At 37.2% G+C, this 22,797-nt stretch overlaps 1 protein-coding gene across 1 annotated transcript in view; it reads left to right on the top strand.

The window, feature by feature from the left end:
- Positions 1 to 22,797, top strand: part of BCL9 (BCL9 transcription coactivator) — a 132,292-nt gene that overhangs the window by 61,829 nt on the left and 47,666 nt on the right. The window contains exon 2 of the mRNA XM_072138845.1: positions 18,544 to 18,621. The gene's annotated coding sequence lies outside the window, so the exon portion shown is untranslated. The remainder of the gene's footprint in view (positions 1 to 18,543; positions 18,622 to 22,797) is intronic.

The raw sequence follows: 22,797 nt of genomic DNA, 5'->3' as shown, positions 1-22,797 counted from the left end.
ACATACTAGGACACATATTAGGGCACATACTAGGGCACATATTAGGGCACATATTAGGGCACATACTAGGGCACATACTAGGGCACATATTAGGGCACATACTAGGGCACATACTAGGGCACATACTAGGGCACATATTAGGGCACATATTAGGGCACATACTAGGGCACATACTAGGGCACATACTAGGACACATATTAGGGCACATACTAGGGCACATATTAGGGCACATATTAGGGCACATATTAGGGCACATATTAGGGCACATACTAGGGCACTTGCTGGCACGTAAGGGGGCTTTTAGCACATGGGCAGTGTGGTTGTCCGTGTTACATCTGTATTGTCGGGGGTTCAGTCTAAACCGTGCCCAATCATGTAGGACCTTGTGGCACGCCAACCACCAATTTAAGACCTCATCATCTACCAGGATGTAAAACAAATTTCCTTCTATCCCTTTTACTAATATTTCGGCTTTAATGGGAGCATTAGGATAATCCGTCTTCGATCTCCGCGTCTTTTGGTCCCCGCATTGTTATGCCGTATGACTGGAAATCTAACACTTCCATGTTGTGCCGAGCGCCAGATCTGCATGAATTTACTATTAAACCCGGTTATCTGTTTCCATGGCAACCACCGGCCCCGAAGATTTATTAACAAATTACAGTCGAGAAAAAACGACTTCCTATCTCCAAAGACATGACAGCGCCGTAGTCAACCTGAAGACTGCAGGAGCCACGAGGTGGACTCTGCGGAGATCACAGCCGCTCGAGACGAAAGCAACTGAAGAAAAAAATTATGAAAAACACTGGTGGAATAACAAACAGCGGAATCACACAACGCAATTGTATCTAATATTCTACGAATTGTATCCGTTTACTGACACGTATCTCTTCAAGGAGGGTGTTTCAGCTTTGGTCCAGTTTTACCTGTTAGTAGAGATCCCGAGCGATCACCTGTGATCAGTAGCATAGACAAGCAATAAGTGCTCAGATTCCCTGCAGTGCCCCCGCAGGACATATGTGTCATTACACCCTGCCCATTCACATCTATAGGACAGCATAGATCCTCCAGAGTAAGAGGAACACTTCATCATTTATCTCTTCTTCTACAATCTTGGTCCTAGAGATGAAGATCCTGACTACAGGACCCCCTGTTAAAGGGGTTGTCTCAAGATCCATCGTTATCTCCAATAAACAGGATGCACTGAAGGGACTCCCACTGATCATGATGAATCAGGGTCCCATTCTCCCTAATGATTGGAGTAAGAGGTTGATCTCTGTGACTCCCGGATGGGATTGAAGATGATGAAGATAGATCGATATGAGATAGATAGATATGAGATAGATAGATAGATAGATAGATAGGAGATAGATAGATAGGAGATAGATAGATATGAGATAGATAGATAGATAGAAATGAGATAGATAGATAGATAGATAGATAGATATAAGATAGATAGATAGATAGATAGATAGGAGATAGATATGAGATAGATAGATAGATAGGAGATAGATAGATAGGAGATAGATAGATAGATAGATAGATAGGAGATAGATAGATAGGAGATAGATAGATAGGAGATAGATAGATAGATAGATAGATAGGAGATAGATATGAGATAGATAGATAGATAGATATGAGATAGATAGATAGATAGATAGATAGATATGAAATAGATAGATAGATATGATATAGATAGATAGATAGATAGATAGACAGTTAGATATGAGATAGATAGATAGATAGATATGAGATAGATAGATAGATAGATAGAGAGATAGAGAGATAGATAGAGAGATAGATAGGAGGTAGATAGATAGATATGAGATAGATAGATAGATAGATATAAGATAGATAGATAGGAGATAGATATGAGATAGATAGATAGGAGATAGATATGAGGGAGATAGATAGATAGGAGATAGATAGATATGATATAGATAGATAGATAGATAGGAGATAGATAGATAGGAGATAGATAGATAGATAGATAGAGGATAGATAGATAGATAGATAGATAGATAGATAGATAGATAGAAGATAGATAGATAGATAGATAGATAGATAGATAGGAGATAGATAGATAGATAGATAGGAGATAGATAGATAGATAGATAGGAGATAGATAGATATGAGATAGATAGATATGAGATAGATAGATAGATAGATAGATAGATAGATAGATAGATAGATACGTAGATAGATAGAGAGAGATAGAAGTAAGAGGTTGATCTCTTTGACTCCCGGATGGGATTGAAAATGATAAAGGATTAGTCCTATAATAAAGCTGTGAGATAGATAAATAGATGGATATAGGGATAGGACCCGGGTGCATCTGCCGCCTCTATTTCAGTAATATCTTATTTAAGGAAAGCTGAGTAATATGGATTTCTGCTATAGGTAGTCACCCAGCTTTTCCAGGATTATGATGTGCGAGTTGGTGGAGATCTATAGCAGCCTTGACACCTGTCACCCAGCTTTCCAAGCAACACAAGAAACACGTGTCACTTGGAATTATCTGAAGAGAATGGAACGTTTTTAAGAAGATGACTCAAAAACTCGTATTTACTAGAGATGTCTTTCCCTCCTACTCCTTCTTGTAGTAACACGTCGCTATTCTGGGATCTGCTAGACCTGTGAGAATTGTCACAGGTTTATCTCAGGATGCAACCGAAGATTTATCTGTAGTCAGACTACATGGAGAGAGACACCGGAGAATATGAAGGATAGATATGAGATAGATAGATAGATAGATAGATAGGAGATAGATAGATAGATAGATAGATAGGATATAGATAGATAGATAGATAGATAGGAGATAGATAGGAGATAGATAGATAGATAGATAGGAGATAGATAGATAGGAGATAGATAGATAGGAGATAGATAGATAGGAGATAGATAGATAGGAGATAGATAGATATGAGATAGATAGATAGATATGAGATAGATAGATATGAGATAGATAGATAGATAGGAGATAGATAGATAGGAGATAGATAGATAGGAGATAGATAGATAGATAGGAGATAGATAGATAGATATGAGATAGATAGATAGATATGAGATAGATAGATAGATAGATAGATAGGAGATAGATAGATAGATAGATAGGAGATAGATAGATAGATAGATAGATAGATAGATAGATAGGAGATAGATAGATAGATAGATAGGAGATAGATAGATAGGAGATAGATAGATATGAGATAGATAGATAGATATGAGATAGATAGATATGAGATAGATAGATAGATAGATAGATAGATAGATAGGAGATAGATAGATAGATAGGAGATAGATAGATAGATAGGAGATAGATAGATAGATATGAGATAGATAGATAGATATGAGATAGATAGATAGATAGATAGGAGATAGATAGATAGATAGATAGGAGATAGATAGATAGATAGGAGATAGATAGATAGATAGATAGGAGATAGATATGAGATAGATAGATAGGAGATAGATAGATAGATATGAGATAGATAGATATGAGATAGATAGATAGATAGATAGATAGATAGATAGATAGATAGATAGATAGGAGATAGATAGATAGGAGATAGATAGATAGATAGATAGGAGATAGATAGATAGATAGGAGATAGATAGATAGATAGATATGAGATAGATAGATAGATAGATATTAGATAGATAGATAGATAGATAGATAGATAGATAGATAGATAGATAGATAGATAGATAGGAGATAGATAGATAGATAGATAGGAGATAGATAGATAGATAGATAGGAGATAGATAGATAGATAGATAGATAGATAGATAGATAGATAGGAGATAGATAGATAGATAGATAGATAGGAGATAGATAGATAGGAGATAGATAGATATGAGATAGATAGATAGATATGAGATAGATAGATATGAGATAGATAGATAGATAGATAGATAGATAGATAGATAGATATGAGATAGATAGATAGATATGAGATAGATAGATATGAGATAGATAGATAGATAGATATGAGATAGATAGATAGATATGAGATAGATAGATAGATAGATAGGAGATAGATAGATAGATAGGAGATAGATAGATAGATAGATAGGAGATAGATAGATAGATAGATAGGAGATAGATAGATAGATAGATAGGAGATAGATAGATAGATAGATAGGAGATAGATAGATAGGAGATAGATAGATAGGAGATAGATAGATAGGAGATAGATAGATAGATAGATAGATATGAGATAGATAGATAGATAGATAGATATGAGATAGATAGATAGATAGGAGATAGATAGATAGATATGAGATAGATAGATAGATAGATAGGAGATAGATAGATAGATAGATAGGAGATAGATAGATAGATAGATAGGAGATAGATAGATAGATAGATAGATAGGAGATAGATAGATAGATAGAAGATAGATGGATGGATGGATGGATAGATAGATAGATAGATAGATAGATAGATATGAGATAGATAGGAGATAGATAGGAGATAGATATGAGATAGATAGATAGGAGATAGATAGATAGGAGATAGATAGATATGAGATAGATAGATAGATATGAGATAGATAGATATGAGATAGATAGATAGATAGATAGATAGATAGATAGATAGATAGATAGGAGATAGATAGATAGGAGATAGATAGATAGATAGATAGATAGGAGATAGATAGATAGATAGGAGATAGATAGATAGATAGATATGAGATAGATAGATAGATAGATAGATAGATAGATAGATAGATAGATAGGAGATAGATAGATAGATAGATAGGAGATAGATAGATAGATAGATAGGAGATAGATAGATAGATAGATAGATAGATAGATAGATAGGAGATAGATAGATAGATAGATAGATAGGAGATAGATAGATAGGAGATAGATAGATATGAGATAGATAGATAGATATGAGATAGATAGATATGAGATAGATAGATATGAGATAGATAGATAGATAGATAGATAGATAGATAGATAGATAGATAGGAGATAGATAGATAGATAGGAGATAGATAGATAGATAGGAGATAGATAGATAGATATGAGATAGATAGATAGATAGATAGGAGATAGATAGATAGATAGGAGATAGATAGATAGATAGATAGGAGATAGATAGATAGATAGATAGATAGGAGATAGATAGATAGATAGATAGGAGATAGATAGATAGATAGATAGGAGATAGATAGATAGGAGATAGATAGATAGGAGATAGATAGATAGGAGATAGATAGATAGATAGATAGATATGAGATAGATAGATAGATAGATAGATATGAGATAGATAGATAGATAGGAGATAGATAGATATGAGATCGATAGATAGATAGATAGATAGATATGAGATAGATAGATAGATAGGAGATAGATAGATATGAGATAGATAGATAGATATGAGATAGATAGATAGATAGGAGATAGATAGATATGAGATAGATAGATAGATAGATAGATAGATAGATATGAGATAGATAGATAGATATGAGATAGATAGATAGATAGGAGATAGATAGATAGATAGGAGATAGATAGATATGAGATAGATAGATAGATAGGAGATAGATAGATAGGAGATAGATAGATAGATAGATAGATAGGAGATAGATAGATAGATAGATAGGAGATAGATAGATAGATAGATAGATAGGAGATAGATAGATAGATAGATAGATAGGAGATAGATAGATAGGAGATAGATAGATAGATAGATAGATAGATAGATAGATACGAGGAAGGCAGCAGCACTTGAAAAAGCTTGAAAAAGGTGGATACACCGAAACGTCGCATCTGAAATAAAGATCACCCTGATTTAATTCATCTACTGGAGTGCTGCTGCCTTCCTCGTATATACCACTTGGTCCTTGCCACGGACATCCAGATTTTTGCACCAAGGCCATTAGGTTGAGCTGCCTTGGACTTCTCTTGTTTTTTAGATAGATAGATAGATAGATAGATAGATAGATAGATAGATAGATAGATAGATAGATATGAGATAGATAGATAGGAGATAGATAGATATGAGATAGATAGATAGATAGATAGATAGATAGATAGATAGATAGATAGGAGATAGATAGATATGAGATAGATAGATAGGAGATAGATAGATAGGAGATAGATAGATAGATAGATAGATAGATAGGAGATAGATAGATAGGAGATAGATAGATAGGAGATAGATAGATAGGAGATAGATAGATATGAGATAGATAGATAGGAGATAGATAGATAGGAGATAGATAGATAGATAGATAGATAGATAGATATGAGATAGATAGATAGGAGATAGATAGATAGATAGATATGAGATAGATAGATAGGAGATAGATAGATAGATAGATAGATAGATATGAGATAGATAGATAGATAGATAGATAGGAGATAGATAGATAGGAGATAGATAGATAGATAGATATGAGATAGATAGATAGATAGATAGATAGATAGATAGATATGAGATAGATAGGAGATAGATAGATAGATAGGAGATAGATAGATAGGAGATAGATAGATAGATAGATAGGAGATAGATAGATAGATAGATAGATAGATAGATAGGAGATAGATAGATAGATAGGAGATAGATAGATAGATAGATATGAGATAGATAGATAGGAGATAGATAGATAGATAGATAGATAGATAGATAGATAGATAGATAGATACGAGGAAGGCAGCAGCACTTGAAAAAGCTTGAAAAAGGTGGATACACCGAAACGTCGCATCTGAAATAAAGATCACCCTGATTTAATTCATCTACTGGAGTGCTGCTGCCTTCCTCGTATATACCACTTGGTCCTTGCCACGGACATCCAGATTTTTGCACCAAGGCCATTAGGTTGTGCTGCCTTGGACTTCTCTTGTTTTTTAGATAGATAGATAGATAGATAGATAGATATGAGATAGATAGATAGGAGATAGATAGATATGAGATAGATAGATAGATAGATAGGAGATAGATAGATAGATAGATAGATATGAGATAGATAGATAGGAGATAGATAGATAGATATGAGATAGATAGATAGGAGATAGATAGATAGATAGATAGATATGACATAGATAGATATGACATAGATAGATATGATATAGATAGATAGATAGATATGAGATAGATAGTTAGATAGATAGACAGATAGATATGAGATAGATAGATAGATAGATAGATAGATAGATAGGAGATAGATAGATAGATAGATAGATAGATAGATAGATATGAGATAGATAGGAGATAGATAGATAGATAGATAGATAGATAGATAGATAGATATATAGGAGATAGATAGATAGATAGATAGATAGATAGATAGATAGATAGATAGATAGGAGATAGATAGATAGATAGATAGATAGATAGATAGGAGATGGATAGATAGATAGGAGATAGATAGATAGGAGATAGATAGATAGATAGATAGATAGATAGATAGATATGACATAGATAGATATGACATAGATAGATATGACATAGATAGATATGACATAGATAGATAGATAGATAGATATGAGATATATAGTTAGATAGATAGATATGAGATAGATAGATAGGAGATAGATAGATAGATAGATAGGAGATAGATAGATAGATAGATATGAGATAGATAGATAGGAGATAGATAGATAGATAGGAGATAGATAGATAGATAGATAGATATGAGATAGATAGAAGATAGATAGATAGATAGGAGATAGATAGATAGGAGATAGATAGATAGATAGATAGATAGGAGATAGATAGATAGATAGGAGATAGATAGATAGGAGATAGATAGATAGATAGGAGATAGATAGACAGATAGATAGGAGATAGATAGATAGATAGATAGATAGATAGGAGATAGATAGATAGGAGATAGATAGATAGATAGATAGATAGGAGATAGATAGATAGATAGGAGATAGATAGATAGGAGATAGATAGATAGATAGGAGATAGATAGATAGATAGATAGGAGATAGATAGATAGATAGGAGATAGATAGATAGGAGATAGATAGATAGATAGATAGATAGGAGATAGATAGATAGATAGATAGATAGATAGATAGATAGATAGGAGATAGATAGATAGGAGATAGATAGATAGATAGATAGGAGATAGATAGATAGATAGGAGATAGATAGATAGATAGATATGAGATAGATAGATAGATAGATAGATAGATAGGAGATAGATAGATAGATAGATAGGAGATAGATAGATAGATAGATAGGAGATAGATAGATAGATAGATAGATAGATAGGAGATAGATAGATAGATAGATAGGAGATAGATAGATAGGAGATAGATAGATATGAGATAGATAGATAGATATGAGATAGATAGATAGATATGAGATAGATAGATAGATAGATAGATAGATATGAGATAGATAGATAGATAGATAGATAGGAGATAGATAGATAGATAGGAGATAGATAGATAGATAGGAGATAGATAGATAGATAGGAGATAGATAGATAGATATGAGATAGATAGATAGATATGAGATAGATAGATAGATAGGAGATAGATAGATAGATAGATAGGAGATAGATAGATAGATAGATAGATAGATAGATAGATAGATAGGAGATAGATAGATAGGAGATAGATAGATAGGAGATAGATAGATAGGAGATAGATAGATAGATAGATAGATATGAGATAGATAGATAGATAGATAGATATGAGATAGATAGATAGATAGGAGATAGATAGATATGAGATCGATAGATAGATAGATAGATAGATAGATAGATAGGAGATAGATAGATAGATAGATAGGAGATAGATAGATAGATAGATAGATATGAGATAGATAGATAGATAGGAGATAGATAGATAGGAGATAGATAGATAGATAGGAGATAGATAGATAGGAGATAGATAGATAGATAGATAGATAGGAGATAGATAGATAGATAGATAGATAGATAGATAGGAGATAGATAGATAGATAGATAGGAGATAGATAGATAGATAGATAGATAGATAGATAGATAGATAGATAGGAGATAGATAGATAGATAGATAGGAGATAGATAGATAGGAGATAGATAGATAGATAGATAGATACGAGGAAGGCAGCAGCACTTGAAAAAGCTTGAAAAAGGTGGATACACCGAAACGTCGCATCTGAAATAAAGATCACCCTGATTTAATTCATCTACTGGAGTGCTGCTGCCTTCCTCGTATATACCACTTGGTCCTTGCCACGGACATCCAGATTTTTGCACCAAGGCCATTAGGTTGTGCTGCCTTGGACTTCTCTTGTTTTTTAGATAGATAGATAGATAGATAGATAGATATGAGATAGATAGATAGGAGATAGATAGATATGAGATAGATAGATAGATAGATAGGAGATAGATAGATAGATAGATAGATAGATAGATAGGAGATAGATAGATAGGAGATAGATAGATAGGAGATAGATAGATAGGAGATAGATAGATAGATAGATAGATAGATAGGAGATAGATAGATAGATAGGAGATAGATAGATAGGAGATAGATAGATAGATAGATAGATAGGAGATAGATAGATAGATAGATAGATAGATAGATAGATAGATAGGAGATAGATAGATAGGAGATAGATAGATAGATAGATAGGAGATAGATAGATAGATAGGAGATAGATAGATAGATAGATATGAGATAGATAGATAGATAGATAGATAGATAGGAGATAGATAGATAGATAGATAGGAGATAGATAGATAGATAGATAGGAGATAGATAGATAGATAGATAGATAGATAGGAGATAGATAGATAGATAGATAGGAGATAGATAGATAGGAGATAGATAGATATGAGATAGATAGATAGATATGAGATAGATAGATAGATATGAGATAGATAGATAGATAGATAGATAGATATGAGATAGATAGATAGATAGATAGATAGGAGATAGATAGATAGATAGGAGATAGATAGATAGATAGGAGATAGATAGATAGATAGGAGATAGATAGATAGATATGAGATAGATAGATAGATAGGAGATAGATAGATAGATAGATAGGAGATAGATAGATAGATAGATAGATAGATAGATAGATAGATAGGAGATAGATAGATAGGAGATAGATAGATAGGAGATAGATAGATAGGAGATAGATAGATAGATAGATAGATATGAGATAGATAGATAGATAGATAGATATGAGATAGATAGATAGATAGGAGATAGATAGATATGAGATCGATAGATAGATAGATAGATAGATAGATAGATAGGAGATAGATAGATAGATAGATAGGAGATAGATAGATAGATAGATAGATATGAGATAGATAGATAGATAGGAGATAGATAGATAGGAGATAGATAGATAGATAGGAGATAGATAGATAGGAGATAGATAGATAGATAGATAGATAGGAGATAGATAGATAGATAGATAGATAGATAGATAGGAGATAGATAGATAGATAGATAGGAGATAGATAGATAGATAGATAGATAGATAGATAGATAGATAGATAGATAGGAGATAGATAGATAGATAGATAGGAGATAGATAGATAGGAGATAGATAGATAGATAGATAGATACGAGGAAGGCAGCAGCACTTGAAAAAGCTTGAAAAAGGTGGATACACCGAAACGTCGCATCTGAAATAAAGATCACCCTGATTTAATTCATCTACTGGAGTGCTGCTGCCTTCCTCGTATATACCACTTGGTCCTTGCCACGGACATCCAGATTTTTGCACCAAGGCCATTAGGTTGTGCTGCCTTGGACTTCTCTTGTTTTTTAGATAGATAGATAGATAGATAGATAGATATGAGATAGATAGATAGGAGATAGATAGATATGAGATAGATAGATAGATAGATAGGAGATAGATAGATAGATAGATAGATAGATAGATAGATAGGAGATAGATAGATAGGAGATAGATAGATAGGAGATAGATAGATAGGAGATAGATAGATAGATAGATAGATAGATAGATAGATAGGAGATAGATAGATAGGAGATAGATAGATATATATGAGATAGATAGATAGATAGATAGATAGATATGAGATAGATAGATAGGAGATAGATAGATAGGAGATAGATAGATAGGAGATAGATAGATATGAGATAGATAGATAGGAGATAGATAGATAGATAGATAGATAGATAGATAGATAGATAGATATGAGATAGATAGATAGGAGATAGATAGATAGATAGATATGAGATAGATAGATAGGAGATAGATAGATAGATAGATAGATAGATAGATATGAGATAGATAGATAGATAGATAGATAGGAGATAGATAGATAGGAGATAGATAGATAGATAGATATGAGATAGATAGATAGATAGATAGATAGATATGAGATAGATAGGAGATAGATAGATAGATAGGAGATAGATAGATAGGAGATAGATAGATAGATAGATAGGAGATAGATAGATAGATAGATAGATAGATAGATAGGAGATAGATAGATAGATAGGAGATAGATAGATAGATAGATATGAGATAGATAGATAGGAGATAGATAGATAGATAGATAGATAGATAGATAGATAGATAGATAGATACGAGGAAGGCAGCAGCACTTGAAAAAGCTTGAAAAAGGTGGATACACCGAAACGTCGCATCTGAAATAAAGATCACCCTGATTTAATTCATCTACTGGAGTGCTGCTGCCTTCCTCGTATATACCACTTGGTCCTTGCCACGGACATCCAGATTTTTGCACCAAGGCCATTAGGTTGTGCTGCCTTGGACTTCTCTTGTTTTTTAGATAGATAGATAGATAGATAGATAGATAGATATGAGATAGATAGATAGGAGATAGATAGATATGAGATAGATAGATAGATAGATAGATAGGAGATAGATAGATAGATAGATAGATATGAGATAGATAGATAGGAGATAGATAGATAGATATGAGATAGATAGATAGGAGATAGATAGATAGATAGATAGATAGATAGATATGACATAGATAGATATGACATAGATAGATATGATATAGATAGATAGATAGATATGAGATAGATAGTTAGATAGATAGACAGATAGATATGAGATAGATAGATAGATAGATAGATAGATAGATAGATAGATAGGAGATAGATAGATAGATAGATAGATAGATATGAGATAGATAGATAGATAGATAGATAGATAGATAGATAGATAGATAGATATATAGGAGATAGATAGATAGATAGATAGATAGATAGGAGATAGATAGATAGATAGATAGATAGGAGATGGATAGATAGATAGGAGATAGATAGATAGGAGATAGATAGATAGATAGATAGATAGATAGATAGATATGACATAGATAGATATGACATAGATAGATATGACATAGATAGATATGACATAGATAGATAGATAGATAGATATGAGATATATAGTTAGATAGATAGATATGAGATAGATAGATAGGAGATAGATAGATAGATAGATAGGAGATAGATAGATAGATAGATAGATATGAGATAGATAGATAGGAGATAGATAGATAGATAGATAGGAGATAGATAGATAGATAGATAGATAGATAGATAGATAGATAGATAGATAGATAGATATGAGATAGATAGAAGATAGATAGATAGATAGGAGATAGATAGATAGGAGATAGATAGATAGATAGATAGGAGATAGATAGATAGATAGGAGATAGATAGATAGGAGATAGATAGATAGATAGGAGATAGATAGACAGATAGATAGGAGATAGATAGATAGATAGATAGATAGGAGATAGATAGATAGGAGATAGATAGATAGATAGATAGATAGGAGATAGATAGATAGATAGGAGATAGATAGATAGGAGATAGATAGATAGATAGGAGATAGATAGATAGATAGATAGATAGGAGATAGATAGATAGATAGGAGATAGATAGATAGGAGATAGATAGATAGATAGATAGATAGATAGATAGATAGATAGATAGATAGATAGGAGATAGATAGATAGATAGATAGATATGAGATAGATAGAGATAGATAGATAGATAGATAGATAGATAGATAGATAGATAGATAGATAGATAGATAGGAGATTCTGTGATTAGCATACCCCACACATTATGCAGTGAAGGATTTGTGCTAAATTCTGGTTTCCCTCAATATTTTCCATCAATATTCCATTTCATATGAGAATAAAATCATAACAATTATATAAGTGCTGGCGCGGGGTGATAGGTTGCTGTAGCAACAGACTGCGCTGATAGACAGTGAATGGCAATTAGTTGTAGAGATTGTAAATCAGGTTTGCAGAACTTCAATACCCCAGGGGCAGAGAGTGCCAGGTTAATCTAGGGTGAAGCCTACTGGAATACTTAGTGTACGTCATGGTAATTGTCTCCTATGTGCATCTCAGGGCTATCTATTATCTATCTCATATCTATTTATCTATCTCCTATCTATCTATCTCCTATCTATCTATCTATCTCCTATCTATCTATCTCCTATCTATCTATCTATCTATCTATCTATCTCCTATCTATCTATCTCCTATCTATCTATCTATCTATCTATCTATCTATCTCCTATCTATCTATCTCATATCTATCTATCTATCTATCTATCTATCTCCTATCTACCTATCTATCTCATATCTATCTATCTATCTATCTATCTATCTATCTATCTATCTATCTATCTATCTCCTATCTATCTCATATCTATCTATCTATCTATCTATCTCCTATCTATCTCATATCTATCTATCTATCTATCTTCTATCTATCTCATATCTATCTATCTATCTATCTCCTATCTATCTCATATCTATCTATCTATCTATCTGTCTATCTATCTATCTCATATCTATCTATCTATCTATCTATCTATCTATCTATCTATCTATCTATCCCCTATCTATCTATATATCTATCTATCTATCTATCTATCTATCTATCTATCTATCTATCTATCTCCTATCTATCTCCTATCTATCTATCTATCTATCTATCTCATATCTATCTATCTATCTATCTAACTATCTATCTGTCTATCTATCTATCTCATATCTATCTATCTATCTATCTATCTATCTATCTATCTATCTATCTATCCCCTATCTATCTATATATCTCTCTCATATCTATCTATCTATCTATCTATCTATCTATCCATCTATCTATCTCATATCTATCTATCCATCTATCTATCTATCTATCTCCTATCTATCTATCTATCTATCTCCTATCTATCTATCTATCTATCTATCTATCTATCTATCTATCTATCTATCTCATATCTATCTATCTATCTATCTATCTATCTATCTATCTATCTATTTTGTATCTATCTATCTATCTATCTATCTATCTCATATCTATCTATCTCATATCTATCTATCTAGCTCTCTATCCAATACCTCTCTCCTATATCTATTTAGACTCCTAAGCAAACACCATGACAATCTGCTCAGCTCCTCCTGCTCTATAACATGCTGGCTGCAGATAGGACACTATGCACAATCTGCTCACCTCCTCCTGCTCTATAACATGCTGCCTGCAGATAGGACGCTATGTATAATCTGCTCAGCTCCTCCTGCTCTATAACATGCTGCCTTGCAGATAGGACACTATGTACAATCTGCTCAGCTCCTCCTGCTCTATAACAAGCTGCCTGCTGATCACATTGTAGTATTCATGTTCCCTTTGAGCACATATTATAAAGCAGTGTAGAGCGTTGCTGTGTAATATCTTCTATTTCAGGGCTGATATTGTCGGTGATGTGACTCTGCAGGAAGCTGATGGGTACATTGTGCGTCGCCTCTCATATTGTTCTGAAGTGATAATAGAATTGTCTGCGCTCACCTATCAGACTCCATGACAAACTTTTATTTTTCTGTTATGTTCCTCCGCAGACGTTTAAGAAAAAGTCACATTTTCTATAACAACCGCTGACAATGAATTACCATCGTATCCGTCCCCGGGGGGAAGAGGATTCGGGGTGGGGGGTAAGGTACATCATGTGCGCACTGTACACAACCAGCTTCATAGTAAAACATCAAGAAATTTACTTTTTATGGCTTTTTTTAGACTTGTATCTAGGGGGTGTCCTCACACTGCTGTACTCTGTGCTCTCTGCAGACAGTGTTAGGCATTGTTCCTGGAGAGATGTGTAATTAGACCTTTGTGCATGTTGTTAGTAGCAGCAGGACTGTGATATATAGATTTACAATTCATGATTGTAGTTTCTCCAAGTGCACTGGAGGCATGTCCTCACACTGCTGTGCTCTGTGCTCTCTGCAGACAGTGTTATGTTCTATCCCTAGAGAGAGATGTAATCATAATGTTGTCTAAGTTGTTAGTAGCAGCAGAACTGTGAAATATTGACTGGAATTCCAGGAATGTAGCTTCTCCAAGTGCAATCAGGGAATTTCCTCACACTGCTGTGCTCCCTGCATTCCGTTTTATCCATTGTCCCTGGAGAGATGTGGAATCGTACCTTTGTTGATGTTGTTAGTAGCAACAGGATGGTACATAAATGATGTATATACCAGGGTTTTAGCATTTCCAAGTCAAACAGAGGGGAGTCCTCACACTGCTTTTCTCTGAGCTCTATGCATTGAACTTCTCCGTAGCTCCTCCCCTCCAACCTTAATAATGCCTGGTAAAAGTTGAATACTAAAGAAACTACACACAGTAACAAGGAAGATGCATCAAAACTGTACAGAGAGCTCAGGGCACAGCTGTGTGAGGACACTTACCTGCCTATAATATAATTTAATAGCACTTGTTATGTTACCCCTCCCTGTAGATGTGTGATGGGGGTGTGGAGAGCACTTATCACAATGATAGTGAAAACTCTGCCTCCTCTTCACAAACAAGACAGAAAACTGATCCTTCTCCTCCGCTCACAGCACACAGCGGCCATTGTCTGCGCTGCTCCAGGGATCATGTTCATTTCCAGACCCTCCTGCCCCGGTCATTAGTCATGGACAAGAAAACACCAGCGGCCACAGACAGGGGGCAGCAGCCGCTACACACCAGCTCTGGGGTATAATACAGGATGTAACTCAGGATCAGTACAGGATAAGTAATGTCATGTATGTACACAGTGACTGCACCAGTAGCAGAATAGTGAGTGCAGCTCTGGAGTATAATACAGGATGTAACTCAGGATCAGTACAGGATAAGTAATGTCATGTATGTACACAGTGACTGCACCAGCAGCAGAATAGTGAGTGCAGCTCTGGGGTATAATACAGGATGTAACTCAGGATCAGTACAGGATAAGTAATGTCATGTATGTACACAGTGACTGCACCAGCAGCAGAATAGTGAGTGCAGCTCTGGAGTATAATACAGGATGTAACTCAGGATCAGTACAGGGTAAGTAATGTCATGTATGTACACAGTGACTGCACCAGCAGCAGAATAGTGAGTGCAGCTCTGGAGTATAATACAGGATGTAACTCAGGATCAGTACAGGATAAGTAATGTCATGTATGTACACAGTGACTGCACCAGCAGCAGAATAGTGAGTGCAGCTCTGGAGTATAATACAGGATGTAACTCAGGATCAGTACAGGGTAAGTAATGTCATGTATGTACACAGTGACTGCACCAGCAGCAGAATAGTGAGTGCAGCTCTGGGGTATAATACAGGATGTAACTCAGGATCAGTACAGGATAAGTAATGTCATGTATGTACACAGTGACTGCACCAGCAGCAGAATAGTGAGTGCAGCTCTGGAGTATAATACAGGATGTAACTCAGGATCAGTACAGGATAAGTAATGTCATGTATGTACACAGTGACTCCACTAGCAGAATAGTGAGTGCAGCTCTGGAGTATAATACAGGATGTAACTCAGGATCAGTACAGGATAAGTAATGTCATGTATGTACACAGTGACTGCACCAGCAGCAGAATAGTGAGTGCAGCTCTGGAGTATAATACAGGATGTAACTCAGGATCAGTACAGGATAAGTAATGTCATGTATGTACAGTGACTGCACCAGCAGCAGAATAGTGAGTGCAGCTCTGGAGTATAATACAGGATGTAACTCAGGATCAGTACAGGATAAGTAATGTCATGTATGTACACAGTGACTGCACCAGCAGCAGAATAGTGAGTGCATTTCGGGAGTATAATACCGGATGTAACTCAGGATCAGTACAGGATAAGTAATGTCATGTATGTACACAGTGACTGCACCAGCAGCAGAATAGTGAGTGCAGCTCTGGGGTATAATACAGGATGTAACTCAGGATCAGTACAGGATAAGTAATGTCATGTATGTACACAGTGACTGCACCAGCAGAATAGTGAGTGCAGCTCTGGAGTATAATACAGGATGTAACTCAGGATCAGTACAGGATAAGTAATGTCATGTATGTACAGTGACTGCACCAGCAGCAGAATAGTGAGTGCAGCTCTGGGGTATAATACAGGATGTAACTCAGGATCAGTACAGGATAAGTAATGTCATGTATGTACACAGTGACTGCACCAGCAGCAGAATAGTGAGTGCAGCTCTGGAGTATAATACAGGATGTAACTCAGGATCAGTACAGGATAAGTAATGTCATGTATGTACACAGTGACTGCACCAGCAGCAGAATAGTGAGTGCAGCTCTGGAGTATAATACAGGATGTAACTCAGGATCAGTACAGGATAAGTAATGTCATGTATGTACAGTGACTGCACCAGCAGCAGAATAGTGAGTGCAGCTCTGGAGTATAATACAGGATGTAACTCAGGATCAGTACAGGATAAGTAATGTCATGTATGTACACAGTGACTGCACCAGCAGCAGAATAGTGAGTGCATTTCGGGAGTATAATACCGGATGTAACTCAGGATCAGTACAGGATAAGTAATGTCATGTATGTACACAGTGACTGCACCAGCAGCAGAATAGTGAGTGCAGCTCTGGGGTATAATACAGGATGTAACTCAGGATCAGTACAGGATAAGTAATGTCATGTATGTACACAGTGACTGCACCAGCAGCAGAATAGTGAGTGCAGCTCTGGGGTATAATACAGGATGTAACTCAGGGTCAGTACAGGATAAGTAATGTCATGTATGTACACAGTGACTGCACCAGCAGCAGAATAGTGAGTGCAGCTCTGGGGTATAATACAGGATGTAACTCAGGGTCAGTACAGGATAAGTAATGTCATGTATGTACACAGTGACTGCACCAGCAGCAGAATAGTGAGTGCAGCTCTGGGGTATAATACTGGATGTAACTCAGGATCAGTACAGGATAAGTAATGTCATGTATGTACACAGTGACTGCACCAGCAGCAGAATAGTGAGTGCAGCTCTGGAGTATAATACAGGATGTAACTCAGGATCAGTACAGGATAAGTAATGTCATGTATGTACACAGTGACTGCACCAGCAGCAGAATAGTGAGTGCAGCTCTGGGGTATAATACTGGATGTAACTCAGGATCAGTACAGGATAAGTAATGTCATGTATGTACAGTGACTGCACCAGCAGCAGAATAGTGAGTGCAGCTGTGAATATATTATGCTGAGTATCTGTAATATTTTATGTCTCACTTACCTGATCACATTCTTCATCTGCATTGTAGGAATCTTTCCGAATATCTGGATATAACGGAATATGGCGATACTTTGGGATTGTTAATAATCTGGTGGAGCAGTAAGGGGTAAGTCTTCTCTTGGTAAAGCTTTCTCATGACTGACTGTGGAGAATCTGCAGTGATCAGCTGTGATCTGGTGAGCTGTGATCAGCTCTGTCCTAAGTGTTCGCTTTCCCTACAGCACTCCCACTGGTGAAAGAAAGTATTACACAATGCTCAGTTGTGCATGTAACGCATGGACCTCCTGGGTCCCCCAGAGAATTTGCACTTTTCTTTGTCGTTCAACTGCCCCTTAAAATGAAGAGAACTGTCTATCCCCAACTGTTAGAAACTACCATGTATGTCAATGTCCGACCCTTTAAGGGGCCTGGAAAGATGTGGATTTATTCCTATAAACGGGGACCAATAAGAGGAAGCTGAGCAGAGGAAGAAGTAACTCAGGCCATTCTAACATCAGGAGATGTATCTATTGGTATTGAGTTGGAGCCACAAGTCTAAGGGTCCACATTTTGATATTTGTGTACTGCAGGTGTGTCCTCACACTGCTGTGCTCTGTGCAGTCAGTGTTATGTATTGTCCCTGGAAAGATGTGTAATCAGACCTTTGTGTAGGTTGGAGGTAGCAGGATTGTGTTATATGGTTTTATATTCCAGGATTGTAGTTTTTTCAAGTGCACTGGGGGTATCCTCACACTGCTGTGCTCTGTGCTCTCTGCAGCCAGTGTTATGTATTGTCCCTGGTGAGATGTGTAATCAGACCTCACACTGCTGTACTCTGTGCTCTCTGCAGCCAGTGTTATGTATTGTCCCTGGAGAGATGTGTAATCAGACCTCACACTGCTGTGCTCTCTGCAGCCAGTGTTATGTATTGTCTCTGGATAGATGTGTAATCATTTCCCACACTGCTGTGCTCTGTGTTCTCTGCAGCCAGTGTTATGTATTGTATCTGGATAGATGTGTAATCATTTCCCACACTGCTGTGCTCTGTGCTCTCTGCAGCCAGTGTTATGTATTGTCCCTGGAGAGATGTGTAATCATTTCCCACACTGCTGTGCTTTGTGCTCTCTGCAGCCAGTGTTATGTATTGTCCCTGGAGAGATGTGTAATCATACCTCACACTGCTGTGCTCTGTGCTCTCTGCAGCCAGTGCTATGTATTGTCCCTGGAGAGATGTGTAATCATTTCCCACACTGCTGTGCTCTGTGCTCTCTGCAGCCAGTGTTATGTATTGTCCCTGGAGAGATGTGTAATCAGACCTTTTTATATATTTTAAGTAGCAGGATTGTGAAATATGGATTTGTATTTCAGGATTGTAGCTTTTTCAAGTGCACTGGGGGTATCCTCACACTGCTGTGCTCTGTGCTCTCTGCAGCCAGTGTTATGTATTGTCCCTGGAGAGATGTGTAATCAGACCTCACACTGCTGTGCTCTGTGCTCTCTGCAGCCAGCTATGTATTGTCCCTGGAGAGATGTGTAATCAGACCTCACACTGCTGTGCTCTGTGCTCTCTGCAGCCAGTGTTATGTATTGTCCCTGGTGAGATGTGTAATCAGACCTCACACTGCTGTACTCTGTGCTCTCTGCAGCCAGTGTTATGTATTGTCCCTGGAGAGATGTGTAATCAGACCTCACACTGCTGTGCTCTCTGCAGCCAGTGTTATGTATTGTCTCTGGATAGATGTGTAATCATTTCCCACACTGCTGTGCTCTGTGTTCTCTGCAGCCAGTGTTATGTATTGTATCTGGATAGATGTGTAATCATTTCCCACACTGCTGTGCTCTGTGCTCTCTGCAGCCAGTGTTATGTATTGTCCCTGGAGAGATGTGTAATCATTTCCCACACTGCTGTGCTTTGTGCTCTCTGCAGCCAGTGTTATGTATTGTCCCTGGAGAGATGTGTAATCATACCTCACACTGCTGTGCTCTGTGCTCTCTGCAGCCAGTGCTATGTATTGTCCCTGGAGAGATGTGTAATCATTTCCCACACTGCTGTGCTCTGTGCTCTCTGCAGCCAGTGTTATGTATTGTCCCTGGAGAGATGTGTAATCAGACCTTTTTATATATTTTAAGTAGCAGGATTGTGAAATATGGATTTGTATTTCAGGATTGTAGCTTTTTCAAGTGCACTGGAGCGGTGTCCTCACACAGCTGTGCTCTGTGCTCTCTGCAGCCAGAGTTATGTATTGTCCCTGGATAGATGTGTAATCAAACCTGTGTGTATATTGTAAGCACCAATAGGACTGTGATACATTAATTTATATTCCATTATAATACTAGGGGCGTGGCCCAACACTGCTTTGCTCTGTGCTCTCTGCAGTTCTTGATGGGTATATAATCAGACCTTTTGTATGTTGTTAGTAGCAGCAGGACCGTGAAAGACAAATTTATATTCCAGGATTGTAACTTTTCCAAGTACAAAGTAGGTATTTCCTCACACTGCTGTATTCTGTAGCCAGTGTTGGATATTGTTCCTGGAGATCTGTGTAACCAGACCTGTAAAATATTTATTTGTTGTAGTTGTAGCTTCTTAAAATGAACTGGGGGCGGGCCCTAACACTGCTGTTCTCTGTACTCTTTGCAGCCAGTGTTAGGTATTGTCCATGTAGAGATGTGTATTCCGACCTTGTGTATGTTGTTAGTAGCAGCAGGACTGTTAAATATGAATTTCTCTGCCAAGATAGTAGCTTTTGGAGATATGTCCTCACACTGCTGTGCTCTGTGCATCAAGCTGCGCCACAGCTCCTCCTCTCTGCTATGAGAAGGCTTCTGGTTGAATACTTTTGCAGTCGCTTAGAGGGGAAAGAAAGGTCTGTAGAGCAGTTGAAGGCAGAGAGCTAAGAGCACAGCAGTGTGAGGACCTTTTCCCGGCATTTACGACCCTGAAGTATAGATTGATGACTACACATCTCTCCAGGGACAATACTTAGCACTGTAGTGCCGCATGGTCCTACCTGCTGACAGTCTTCCTTTCAAAGTTTTGAGCGACAAACAAAATAATATAACAAGCGGGGAAAAAAAAATCGGAGACTGGAAATGTGGCTGAAATGTAATCCATCTGTGCAAAACAGCAAATTTCCAGCTCACCTCACGCGACCCCGTCACACGATCTACACCAAATGAGGTTTTGTTTCACACAAAATTAAAGATGATGAGAAAAGCGTCGCCTCTCGCCCCCCCCCCCCCCCCCCCCCCGACCGGCCCCGAGTACCGCGCAGCGCTCCTCCCACCGCGACGCTAATGGAAGTCATAACATCCCCCAATTGTTATGTGTTGAAGGGGTTAAAGGGCATGAGGTTCTGCAGCAGCTGGGGTGTGTGTTATAATGTTTTGAAGCAGCTGAGGTGTCTATTATGATGTTCTGCAGCAGCTGAGGTGTGTATTCAGGGCAAGCATTAGGAATTTTAGGGCCCCCGATGTTTGCCCCCCCCCCTCTACCGCGAGACTTCAGTGCCCATCTTATTATGATTACATACTGCACCCCCTAATTGATGAAATAAGGGTGTGTACACAAAATATAGCGCAAAATGCATTTACAATGCATATACATTATATATGTATACACATGTAGCTCCTGCAAATGCCCCCAATATATAGCTACCCCCTCAGTAGATAAGTAGCACTGCACACACTGCCCCCCCCCCCTCAAGTAGACGGTAGCTCAGCACACCCTGCCCCCAAAAGTAGATCGGTAGCCAGGCACACACTTCCCCCAGCAAATAAAAAAATTTAATCATTACTCACCTTCTGGTGCTCCCATGCAGCTCCTCTTCTCCCCAGGATTCCACAGCAGTACAGCAGGCAGAGCCAGGTCCGTGCGCTATCGCTATGCCCTCTCTACTGCTGTGGAATCCTTGGGAGAAGAGGAGCTGCATGGGAGCACCAGAAGGTGAGTAATGATTTTAGTTTTTATCACCTGGTTCTGGACAGCACTCTGTGGGTCTACAGCAGCTGTGGGGGCCCAGCACCCCCTCCCCCCAGTAGATAGGTAGCCTAGCATACACTGACCCCTCCAGTAGATAGGTAGCTCAGCACACACTGCCCCCTAGTATATAGGTAGCCCAGCACACACTGCACCCCCCAAGTAGATAGGTAGCTCAGCACACACTGCACCCCCCAAGTAGATAGGTAGCTCAGCACACACTGCACCCCCCCCAAGTAGATAGCCCAGCACACACTGCCCCCAGCACATAAAATCATTACCTACCTTCCGATGCTCTCACGCAGCTCCTCTTCTCCCCAGGAT

Source organism: Engystomops pustulosus, chromosome 2, assembly GCF_040894005.1.
Source record: "Engystomops pustulosus chromosome 2, aEngPut4.maternal, whole genome shotgun sequence".
In the NCBI taxonomy this organism is placed as follows: Eukaryota; Metazoa; Chordata; class Amphibia; order Anura; family Leptodactylidae; genus Engystomops; species Engystomops pustulosus.
This window is presented reverse-complemented; position numbering and strand designations above follow the sequence as displayed.